The sequence below is a fragment of the Bemisia tabaci genome, chromosome 7 (genome assembly GCF_918797505.1).
Source record: "Bemisia tabaci chromosome 7, PGI_BMITA_v3".
Classification (NCBI taxonomy): Eukaryota; Metazoa; Arthropoda; class Insecta; order Hemiptera; family Aleyrodidae; genus Bemisia; species Bemisia tabaci.
This window is the reverse complement of record NC_092799.1, coordinates 29,029,677-29,041,826: the sequence shown is the minus strand read 5'-3', so window position 1 is coordinate 29,041,826 and position 12,150 is coordinate 29,029,677. Positions and strand designations below refer to the sequence as shown.

Below are 12,150 nucleotides of genomic sequence, written 5' to 3'. Positions count from 1 at the left end.
TTGCTGTTTTGAAAAAACGAAACAAATAATCTATCACAGAAAATACACTTTTCCTCTATGGTTTTTAAAGGGAAATCTTCCAATAGGACGCATTTATGCTGAGAGAACTGTGTTGCCCTCAAAGCCCTATGCTCATAGCTCCTCCTAGCTTAAATACGTCGAATCACTCAGTACCACTATTTCCCTAGCAAAGAAGGAGGTTTCAATCTTCAAAATTAGGTGTAAGAAAAAACCAGGATTTAAATTTTCCATTTTTTGGTTTATTTGGTTTTTTCTTACTTGGTTTTTAAAAATAAGTGGAAAAAAACCCAGTGGTAGTTATAGTTTGATCAATTAGATAAAGTAGTATCATCACATTAATGAAGAAGTGCTAACTTGATACAGAGAATCAGCAAACAGGAATAATGACAGCTAATATGTACTATCGGCATGTAGGTAGCCTAGGTAAATCGATAGCCGTACATTAAGAAGTCAGTTTCTTCCTGGATATGTAATCAACAACGAACTATCTTCATGAGATAGTACATTAGGTCTTTGAGTCCTCGCTATCGTGAGGATTCCAAGTTGTAATTTTTGAATAATAAAGAATTTATACCATAATACAAAAAAAGAGGGGAAAAAACTATTTACTTCGTGATATCTTCGATGCTCGTGCCCTTTACTTCTCGAATAAACAAATAGCTGCTTATACATAGTAAGTAGCAGCTTCATTCTCAAGTTCCTACTTGTAGACAGTGCGAAAGAAAAATCGCGCATCTATGTTTGCGATTATATATTTCCCTGCCATTATATATTTCTTAAATGGGCGAAAATACTCAATCTCATTTGGTGAAAACTTCACTGATTCTTCTTCTCAGAGTAAGTACCTATAGACTATTCTGTGAAAATTTCAAGCAATGGTGTGTGTTCACTCTCACCATTAAAATAATATTGCTCAGAGATTCTGGCGTTCTGCAAACGGGAACCGCGTGTGAGCAAGTTTAGATTTTTATTTTTTTGGTATTTCTTTATTAGCAAGATTCTCCCAAGGGACAATTATTTCTGCCACAGATAAGGTGTAACGAATTTTTCTTATCTAGTGAACGATGAACTAAACCGAGAAGTGAGTAGGTGATTTCTAAAAACAACAAAGGACTAAATTTTTTTTTGTGATGAATGTTTTTGTGCCAAACAAAGTTCTGAGAGAAGTACCTTATTCTTATTGTGAATATAATAGGTACTTTACAATCGCTCATCGTTCTTTAATCGTTATTTTACTAGTTTCAGTCACAAAAACCCATTGTCACTATCACTGCCGCATTAACAGTAGGTCTGCCGTGATAGCGAAGAGAGCCGTAAGTGCAAAATTTTCGAAATCGAGTTTTCTTCAAAATTCGTCTAAACTCTTTTAGATGAAATTACTGAGACAGCTAAAACAGCAAAATTCATCCTAATTTAATGAAAACGAGACGTATGAAAAAGCCGTAAGTGCACAAAAAATGACATAGTTTTTTTCAAGACAGCCGTAGGTGCATGAGAGCCAATGAAAACAGTGCTTTCAAGAGGAATGCCGCCCTCATCTGCCGATTTCTAACCTGAAAATGTGTTTGTTGTGTGTCCAAACGCGACCACGAAAAGCATGCAGAAGATAGCACTTACGGCTGTCTTGCCAAATACTAACCTAACATGAAACTGAATTTTACCTTTTTCATGTACTTTGAAATAAAATCGGTCGAGTTTTAATCCCCCAAATGATTTCTAAGAGTCTATTGAATGATTGGTTGCGATTTGACAAAGAACGGAGGCTTCTTTCAATAAAGTGTTCCACTCGGAAGCTTCTAGGCCCGTTTTCTCAAAACTTCATTTTTGCACTTACGGTTCTCTTCGCTATCACGGCAGAGGTACTTATCTGCACACGCAAAGAAAAGTTTATCAGGACCAGATACTCCATCCATACCTATAGCTCTTTTTTCAATTAAAGCACATGGTAATCAATGTAAGCAAAGTATTAAGATCAATACTTCTATATTCGGAGCAAATATAAAAAGTCTTGGTGCCCAAAATAATTAACACTTTGACAAATTCTCCCTTTAAAATAAATTTTAACTCCTAGTAGGTACTGGGCGGGCATGACATAATAATTTGATAATTTTTTAATAGGAGGGTAAATAATTAATTATTGCAAATGAAAAGGATGAAACATCATAGCTTTGTTCCCTGCTTTTCATAATTAGGTAAGTAATGCCCAAACAGGACTGAGCCATCCATCATCAACTTAGTACCTAATTGGTTTCAAAAGAAGTAAAAGAAAAGTCTGTCTAAAGGAGAAAAATATCAAGAGGATTAAATTCAGAATCAAAATTGAATGGGAAGTCAAGCACTTGAGGAGAAATTATTAAATAGGAGCAGAACCACTGCGCAAAGCGTTTCCTCATCAGAAAAATCGGAGCGCTTTATTTGAATTTGCCGCGCAAAATAGGTTCCGCCATCTTGGTAGCGACACCGGTTTGCCAACCCGAAGAGCACCGTTCGGTGCTTTTTCGGGTCAATCTTTTAGTCAACCGTTGGCCTCTATTCCGTCCGTTTGAACGATTCTGTTAGTCTGCCGTGATAGCGAAGAGAGCCGTAAGTGCAAAATTTTCGAAATCGAGTTTTCTTCAAAATTCGTCTAAACTCTTTTAGATGAAATTACTGAGACAGCTAAAACAGCAAAATTCATCCAAATTTAATGAAAACGAGACGTATGAAAAAGCCGTAAGTGCACAAAAAATGACGTAGTTTTAGGCAAGACAGCCGTAAGGAGCATTATTCCTCCAGGGAGCCAATGAAAACAGTGCTTTCAATTAAAGTGCCGCCCGCTTCTGCCAATTTCTAACCTGAAAATGTGTTTGTTGTGTGTCCAAAACGCGACCACGAAAGCATGCAGAAGATAGCACTTACGGCTGTCTTGCCAAATACTAACCTAACATGAAACTGAATTTTACCTTTTTCATGTACTTTGAAATAAAATCGGTCGAGTTTTAATCCCCCAAATGATTTCTAAGAGTCTATCGAATGATTGGTTGCGATTTGACAAAGAACGGAGGCTTCTTTCAATAAAGTGTTCCACTCGGAAGCTTCTAGGCCCGTTTTCTCAAAACTTCATTTTTGCACTTACGGTTCTCTTCGCTATCACGGCAGTAGTGTCTAGTGACAAGTTTCTTGCCAGGCGTGCCATACCAATCTTCAAAGTTCAAACCTCCTTAAAAGTTACTAAATACTAACTTTAGCGTCTTCTTCGTGTTCGGCAGCTTGAAAGTTTCTGCCTACTTTTTCTCTTTTTAATTTCACACACTCATTTCTACCTCTCAAGATTGATAAGAGTCTCTACTGAAATTGTCAAATGCAATTTCACGACTTCCAGGAGTTCCAGGCTTTCATCATAGCCATTTAGAGGAGTGACCGAGTGACCACATGTGGATAATTGGATATTATTCTTCTCATCTCTAATATTTTCAAAAGTAGGTAGACACTCATTCACAAATATTAATTATCGTCTCTACTATTAACCCGCTATCTCTACGGAGGCCGATTGAGCACACAGCTCAGATTGCCTGCAAATAAGCCCACGGGCGAATCGACAACAACTACTACCTTCATCAGCATCGGCGATTTTAATTTTATTTATGCCATGATTTATCTCATGCCCCCGAACACACCACTTCATTGTCAGACACCTGTTGGACAACATAAGACAGGAGCGATTAAGGGAGCTTTAGTTATTCAATAAGACATTTTCTCCTTATAAATGCGTTTCCACTGTCGTGATAACTTACGTAGGAATGCATGTGGTTGATGATGAAATTGCGTGTTCTCCAGCGACCGAAATGAGAAAAAACTTGATTTTTTCAGCAATTTAACGATGCAAATAATCGAAGGGCTTGAGCGCCATGTTCCCGTTGGAATTAGGGCTGCGGACAATTTTTTTCGTAATCTACATTCAATTTGGCCACCTTTTTTCCCTATTCGGATTGTGTAGTGCTCAAGTCGGGAATTTCGCTCACCCCTATTGCACAGGCTGCAGGCCAGCCTGACGGCCTCCCCTCATTAAACCACTATATTTTTGTAATAGAGATTCCATACAAATAGCAAATTTCTTTAGTGTTAATTAATTGATTCCTGTAACCTGTTTGATTTAATCGTATTGATTTAAGTATACTTAAGAGCAAAGGCCTCTTCTCTTACATTCTTGGTGGACGCAGGGCAGGGCCAGGGTTTCACACAAGGGTGGTACTGGTGGGTGAGGAAAAAGTGAGTGGTGGAATTTGAAAGGGAGTTGAAGTATCATACTCATTATTTTTTACTTCAGCAGCATTAAGAAGTCTACTTACTCCTCTAACTCCGACATTAAACTATCTCAAATCCCTAAACCTTAAATAATACTCCTATCCTTCCTCACCTACAACAATTAAACAAACCACCCTCTTATTATGTTCAACTCTCATCCAAGGCTGCAGTATCTTCCAGATAAAATGTCGAAAAACCATATTAAAAAGAAGAAGTTAACTTGATTCCGTTTCCTAATACTTCACTCCCCTAAGGCAAAAACTGTATTCACTTACTTTAATTGATACCGCAATACCTCAGAGAGCAATTTACTACAGTAAGACTTTGTTTACTCCAATATTGCACGTCTAAGAATTGATCCGTAAAATGCAATATCTCTAATTTGAAATATCGTAAAGCCTCTGAAGAGAATCCTTTATATCGAGGACTCCCTTAAAGTATGATCTGATGAATCAAAGACGCACTGTAAGTACTATACTATACAATTGTTTGATAATATTGATGTTTGAGGACTGCATACAAATTCCTGACCCCCTTATCAAAGTCCACTACATTCGGCACTTAATGCTCCTCAAAGTGTTATTCCAGTAAACTTAAAAATAACAAATGTGACAATTGAAAGTCAGTTTGCCTGTTCATTTACAAGCAGCAATCATACGTACAGTCCTGACTGTACAGTTGACCGTAATCTGATGCGCAGAGCCTGTACAGGCGGTAGTGACCCACTGGCCCTCAAAGCGATACGCTAATTTGTGCACATTAACGAAACCAAATAATAACCAGTGTTGCACCAAGCAGTGAATCAGTGTGAGGGAATTTTGTGCATGAAAGGGCTTTTTCCCTCCAAATTGACGATTAATATGAAGTCAAGTTGGCTATAGTTCCAACTTACTGCATCGGTGGCTGTTTTACAGAGAGCGCAGTCAAATTTCTATACACGGGATAAAAGACCAAAAAAGGGCCTAACTGATTGAAAAATTTCATAGCGATCCTATTTGTTTTTTAGGGGCTGAAACCAAACGTTGTAGTCAACTCGCTCCAAAAAACGGCATTCACTGTTTTAAAACCGCGTTGGTGGATGTTTTAAAAAAAGTGTGCTCAGATTTCTCTGTACGGTCTAATAGACCGTTATTACAGTTACATCCCTGCTAAATTTCATTCGGATCCTATGTGTCGTTTAGGTGCTGAAACCAAACGTTGTTGTCAGCTCGCTCCAAAAAACGGCATTAACTATGTTTAAAACCGCGTTGGTGGATGTTTTAAAAAAAGTGTGCTCAGATTTCTCTGTACGGTCTAATAGACCATTAATACAGTAACGTCCCTGCGAAATTTCATTCGGATCCTATGTGTCGTTTAGGCGCTGAAACCAAACGTTGTTGCCAGCTCGCTCCAAAAAACGGCATTAACTATGTTTAAAACCGCGTTGGTGGATGTTTTAAAAAAAGTGTGCTCAGATTTCTCTGTACGGTCTAATAGACCGTTATTACAGTTACATCCCTGCTAAATTTCATTCGGATCCTATGTGTCGTTTAGGTGCTGAAACCAAACGTTGTTGTCAGCTCGCTCCAAAAAACGGCATTAACTACGTTTAAAAACCGCGTTGGTGGATGTTTTAAAAAAAGTGTGCTCAGATTTCTCTGTACGGTCTAATAGACCATTAATACAGTGACGTCCCTGCGAAATTTCATTCGGATCCGATGTGTCGTTTAGGTGCTGAAACCAAACGTTGTTGCCAGCTCCCTGCAAAAAAGGACCGTAACTTTTTTAAAACCGCGTTGGTGGATGTGTTAAAAAAAGTGTGCTCAGATTTCTCTGTTTGGTCTAATAGACCGTTAATACAGTGACGTCCCTGCGAAATTTCATTCGGATCCTATGTGTCGTTTAGGCGCTGAAACCGAACGTTGTTGTCAACTCGCTCTCTAATACGACATGAGCTATGTTTAAAACCGCGTTGGTGGATGTTTTAAGAAAAGTGTGCTCAGATTTCTCTATACGGTCTAAAAGACCATTATTATAGTTACATCCCTGCTAAATTTCCTTCGGATCCTATGTGTCGTTTAGGCGCTGAAACCAAACGTTGTTGCCAGCTCCCTGCAAAAAAGGACCGTAACTTTTTAAAAACCGCGTTGGTGGATGTTTTAAAAAAAGTGTGCCCAGATTTCTCTGTACGGTCTAATAGATCGTTAATACAGTGACGTCCCTGCGAAATTTCATTCGGATCCGATGTGTCATTTAGGTGCTGAAACCAAACGTTGTTGCCAGCTCCCTGCAAAAAAGGACCGTAACTTTTTTAAAACCGCGTTGGTGGATGTTTTAAAAAAGTGTGCCCAGATTTCTCTGTACGGTCTATTAGACTGTTAATACAGTGACGTCCCTGCGAAATTTCATGTTGATCCTATGTGTCGTTTATGTGCTGAAACCGAACGTTGTTGTCAACTCGCTCCAAAAAACGGCAGTAAGATTGTTTAACACCGCGTTGGTGAATGTTTTTAAAAAGCGGTACGCAGATGATAGAGTCATGAAGGAATTTTTATAAAATTGTTTTATTTATAATTGAGAAGAAAAATAAATATTGACGACAGCGACAATCCTGAGCAAAATCACTTTCTGAATTACTCACATGAAAATGTTGTCGTTCTTATTGCAATGAAGCAATAATTTGCTATCGTCAAATATTCTGAGAGCATATTATTACATTTTTATTTTTTCTTGAAATCGCTTTTGGCTATTGATAGAACGTAACCAGCTCCGTGCAGATTAAATGAATGACACACCAATAAGGCCACGAAGCGGCTTCGGGGGCTGGGTTGCCTAGCGGCTAGGAGACGCAATTCCCCCCCCCCCCCCCCCCCTCACTCCCTTTTAGACTGACTTAGTGGCTACGTCATTTGATATTATTTCGAATCCTTGGTTTAAATGTTAACAAACTCAGATTCTTGTTTCTGCGCCCTTTGCGCCAAGGCGCAAAGGGCGGAAAGGCTGAAAGGCGGGAAGGGGGGAAGGCGGAAGACGATCGCATTCCGTACCCTCCTGACGTCACAGATCTGCAAAATGGCAGCCAAAATCGAAATGCGACATCCGCCTTGCTTAAGAAGACCATCTACGTGTCTATAGCTTCCTATTACTTTAAGGTCATAGAGCCCGCAAATCTTGTGACATGCCTCGCAAAATTCGCCTTCACTCATTTTCAAATTTTTTGGCTAAAATACCAGGAAAGTAGAAAGCAGGAGAAGGTCTTCGCATCTTCAGTAGCAAGGCTGATAAAGGAAGGTGGTTGTATTTCGTACCCTCTTGACGTCACAGATCTGCAAATTGGCAGCCAAAATCGAAATGCGACCACCTTCCTTTATCCGCCTTGCCCTTGCGCAATGTTGGTAAAATGCGTCCAAGGGTTTCTTACAATCAAAATATCTTGTGTTTAATGAGTCTTTTATAGATTTAGGACCGGTCAATGTCTAAATTTTAATAAATTAACACAACTAACTCTAAAAGAATTTTTACGTGAGGGTAAGTATGTTAGTTTGTTTTGGGTAGAACCAAGAGTTCGATATTATATCGAATGACGTAGTCATAAAGTCAGGCTGTTAGGAACAAATTCCGAATCACATAGGGTGTCCCAAAAGTACTGCACACTTCTCTTTTTTGAGAAAACGGTAAGAGCTATTGACATGTGGTCTAGACAGGCCTCTAAATTGAATCTTTAGCTTGGAAACAAGACCAAGTTCAGGTCTCTAACTTAAAAATTGTCAAAGTTATACCACTTCAAAGTTGACGGGTAAGTGTTGACCCTGTCGTTTTTCCGGCACCTTTTTTTTAGTAAGAAACAAAACGAGAGAAGCTAAAAGAGAAGAAGACTCGTTTATTGAAAAAAGTTAACAATAAAACTTACTGAAATTTGGAAAGTTAATTCTCCTCGTCCAACATTGCCTATTTCAAAGTATTTGCCTTCATTTTTGACGCAAAGTTCCAGTCGTTCTTTTTTTACTTGACAAGAAATGTTTTCTCGACTTCTTCTTGCAGGATGGATTTAAAGAAAGTTTGAACAGCAGACTTAATTTCTTTGATTGAGTTAAATCTTCTGCCTCTTAAATTTTTCTTAAGTTCTAGAAGTAGTCAAAAATGTCTTTCACTGAAAATCCGCGCCGAAAATAATAACATATAACATGATGTTGCTCTTTCTTTAAGTCCGAACTCATCGTGGATGAGAGAAATGCCCGCGCGACAGACTGAGCTTGCGTGTAGAGTAGACAAAGACACGTGAGATCTGTCGGCGGTTACCATGGGAACGTTTCTAGAACTTTCACACTGTTGCTACTTGCATTCTATCTCTTGCCAACTTTATTATTCCATTGCATTTGTTCATCTGGAAAGAGTTTGATCTTTTGCGTCCCGCGCTTTAAGATGTTTTACTAAAAAAAAAAAGGTCTCTGTACCGGAAAAACGACAGGGTCAACACTTACACGTCAACTTTGAAGTGATATAACTTCGGCAATTTTAAAGTTAAAGACCTGAACTTGGTCTTATTTTCAAGCTAAGGATTCAATTTAGAGGCTTGTCCAAACCGCATGTCGATACCTCTTATCGTTTTCTCAAAAAAGAGAAGTGTGCAGTACTTTTGGGACACCCTATGTAGTATAATCCACATTGACTCTCCAGTCAGTGTTTATTCGATTGCGTGTTACGTTGCCAAGTTATAACACTGTAAATGATGTTACCATTTTCCGAATGATCGATTGTTGTTTTCGTGGTTTCAGTATTTCAAGTTTTGATCGGTGTTATATACCTTCAAAAAAGGATTATCCTGTGTTCCGTTTCGGCAAGGCCGTCTTTTTTATCTTAGAACCCGTTTTTTTTTTAGGGTTTTCAAAATTCTGTAGACTTTCTTCTTGAACCTTATAAATACACTTTTTCCTTCTTGATTTATAAGGCCATTGCACTTGACAGTTTCTTAAGTGCAGAAGCGCCTTCGTAAAACTTTACCCCTGTCGCGCCATTTTCCTTGACGAATTGTTAATTGTGCATCCTTGTAACAGTAAAAGTATAGCTGTACTTGTAACTAAGTATTGAGCGTGTTTTCACTTTTCTTTGCAGGATCGTTCAATCCGGTATTCTTCGGACGGAGAGGGATTATACTGCGGGACTCGTCTTTTTACACATCACGCCTCTCCACCGGAGCTTTCCTCGAAGAGCTGTACCTAAGTATCTTTATATCCTGGAGACCTCTGCAAATCACGCCTTTGCCGGAGCTCTGCCTCCTCTCAACAAAGAGCTGCGTCTTTATATCCTGGACACCTCTGCAAAAATTGAATGCCACTACACTCCTGCAGCTTCTTTTTACTCTAGTGGTTAATTGCATCTTTACTCTTGATCCCAGAAGTTGATAGATCATCCATTGCTGGAGCTATGCTAAATCTTATGATAAAAGAATAGTACATACATAGTCAAACCTACTACACCCTACCAGACAGAAGAGTCTTAACTCAAAAGAAATCAAAACACATGAGGGAAAAAATTTGGTGAAGAACGAAAACTTTGTACCTATTCCTGGCTCCTATTTTTTCCGCCTATGGCGCTGGACGGGCGTCCTGTTGCCTGGGCTCCTGTCCAATAGGCTGTAAATTCCGCTTTCGTCACACTTTTTTGTGGCTGGGTGGGCAAGTGCTCCCAGTTGCCACCTTGGCGACTTGCTTAATAGAGACTTGGCGAGCCACTTTTAAAAAGTTCCTCAGTTGCTGCCCACTAACTGGTGGAGCACCACATTCGATCGTTGGATCGAAGAAGAAAATTCTTTGTTTGTTGACATTTACAATAATAAAGCACCAATGCTCTTTCTGGTAAAACATGGCTTGGTTAACCTTTTGAAGGGTTTTCTCCTTTTTCAGTTTTAAGGCTATTATAGAATCCGCAAAACCCTCTAAAATTGATTTGCTCATATTGGTGGGAATGTAGCCTACATGATCACATCCTTCTAAGTGCCGCAATAATTGTGTCGCTAAGATGTATATGAAATTACTAGTTGGACAATTACCAACTCCCAACAGGACCGACTAGGCTATATAGGTTATTGTAGGAAGTTTAAGTTATGTTAAGTTAAGATCGGTTAAGTTAGGTTAAGATCGTTTAGGTTAGGTTAAGTTCGGTTAGGTTCCGTAATGGTCCAATGAAGATACGTGGATTCGCACTTTGGCCGTGTGACTAACTGCAATCTGCTTTGTTCCCAATCTGTAAATCAAACCTCGAATTCTCAAGAATTCGACAAGCGCCTCTTATCCCTTGAAAAGATTGTAACTGAGGAAGCAGCTCTGATAACGCAATTGTTAGCCGCAATAAAGCAAATTTTTGATTAACTCTCTTTTCTACTTTAACAGTAGTAACGTTGCTCCTTAATGATTGTTCATTATTCATTCTTGCATCATAATTTGCAGTTAAATTTGTAAAATCGCCGCCTATCATAGTCTTTTGGTTCATTGATAAAATCCAAAGCACTTTGATTTTCTAGAAGGAATTTTTGTGTGGCTAATTTGATGTTGCTATGTTTGACATTAAATTTCATTCCTAAATTAAAGAGGTTAAATTATTCTTGACTAAATTGAATATCTGAAAAATTAAGCACACGCTTGGCAAATTTATGAATATCATTGGTATGTATGTATCGTTCCATGTTGTTCTTGAAGTAATTTACTAAATTTCTTCTTAATTTTCTTGATATTTTTATCATTAAGTAAAGACAATTCTTGATAAATCAGTTTGAAAATTACCTGAAGTTCATTAACTGCTAGTTTATTACATACTAGTTGCTTCATGTCTCGAGCTTCATGATAAAGTTGAGCTTTCTTTCTTCCTTTTTATATAAAAATCTAATCTCATGATTTAAACTTTATTAACTTGGATACACTTTCCTAAGAACCCCTAACATTTATACTTCTTCATTGATCATTAAATTTGTATTATCTGTTTAACGTAATTGAGGGGTCTGGAGGACAAGGCGCATGAGTGCAAAATTTGCTATTTCAATTAATAAATGTTTGAAGTTTCGAAACCACATGGATGCATCCGGCAGACAGAAAGTTAAAACTTACTTTTTGATGCTTTAAAATTAATTGGGAGCGAATTTTTCACAAAATTTGCACTAAGTTTCACTCGAAATTTTTTTTTTCTCAAAAACTGTACTTGCGCCTTGTCCTCCAAGCCCCTAAATTGAATCGGTCGTTTACAAAAGGGCTCAAGTGGCAGCTTATTTTTTTTTTCTTACTCTGTTCAAATCACACAAAAATATTTGAAACAACTACATTCAAACAACAAATTTATTTCCCTCTTTACACATGAGAATTTCTCTTAACTCCAAGATTCAGAATGGGCCTGATTAAACACTTCCTCCGGTTTTTCTCGAATTCTCATTTTTGACACTTGAGCCCTTTTGTAACCGACGGATTCAATTGTGAAAGCACTACCTGAATGACAATCATGAATTATTTAGGCTATCCATTTAGCTAGTCATGTAAGCAAAACGGTCACAATTTACATTGCAGTGTTTCAAAATGTCTTCCCCCTAAAATTCTTGGAAGGAAAGCAACAACTTTTTTTGGTTAAAATTTTGCAGATAGGTATAACCTTCTTATGGGCAAAACAAAGTGAAACCATTTTCACATGTGAATCTTCCTTTTCAAAAATTAAAATAAAAGATGAGACCCTGAAACACTGCAATGTAGTTGTAAAACTATTGTTTTGCCTTTCAACTTATCCTTCCTGAATTAGTTCAAATCACTTCGTGATCTATAAAAGAAATTTCCTTGAAATGTTATATTGATAGTTTAAAAGACAAATAAAGAAATTATGAAATGTATT

The 12,150-nt window shown here is 38.0% G+C and overlaps 1 protein-coding gene and 1 long non-coding RNA gene across 3 annotated transcripts in view; one reads left to right on the top strand and one right to left on the bottom strand.

Moving 5' to 3' along the window:
- Positions 1-12,150, bottom strand: part of LOC140224989 (venom protease-like) — a 140,546-nt gene that overhangs the window by 31,693 nt on the left and 96,703 nt on the right. The gene's annotated exons all lie outside the window — the stretch shown is intronic.
- LOC140224993 (uncharacterized) lies at positions 1,832-12,148 on the top strand. The gene is made up of 2 exons (XR_011900205.1): positions 1,832-3,479; positions 9,397-12,148. It is a non-coding gene; the product is annotated as an uncharacterized lncRNA (long non-coding RNA).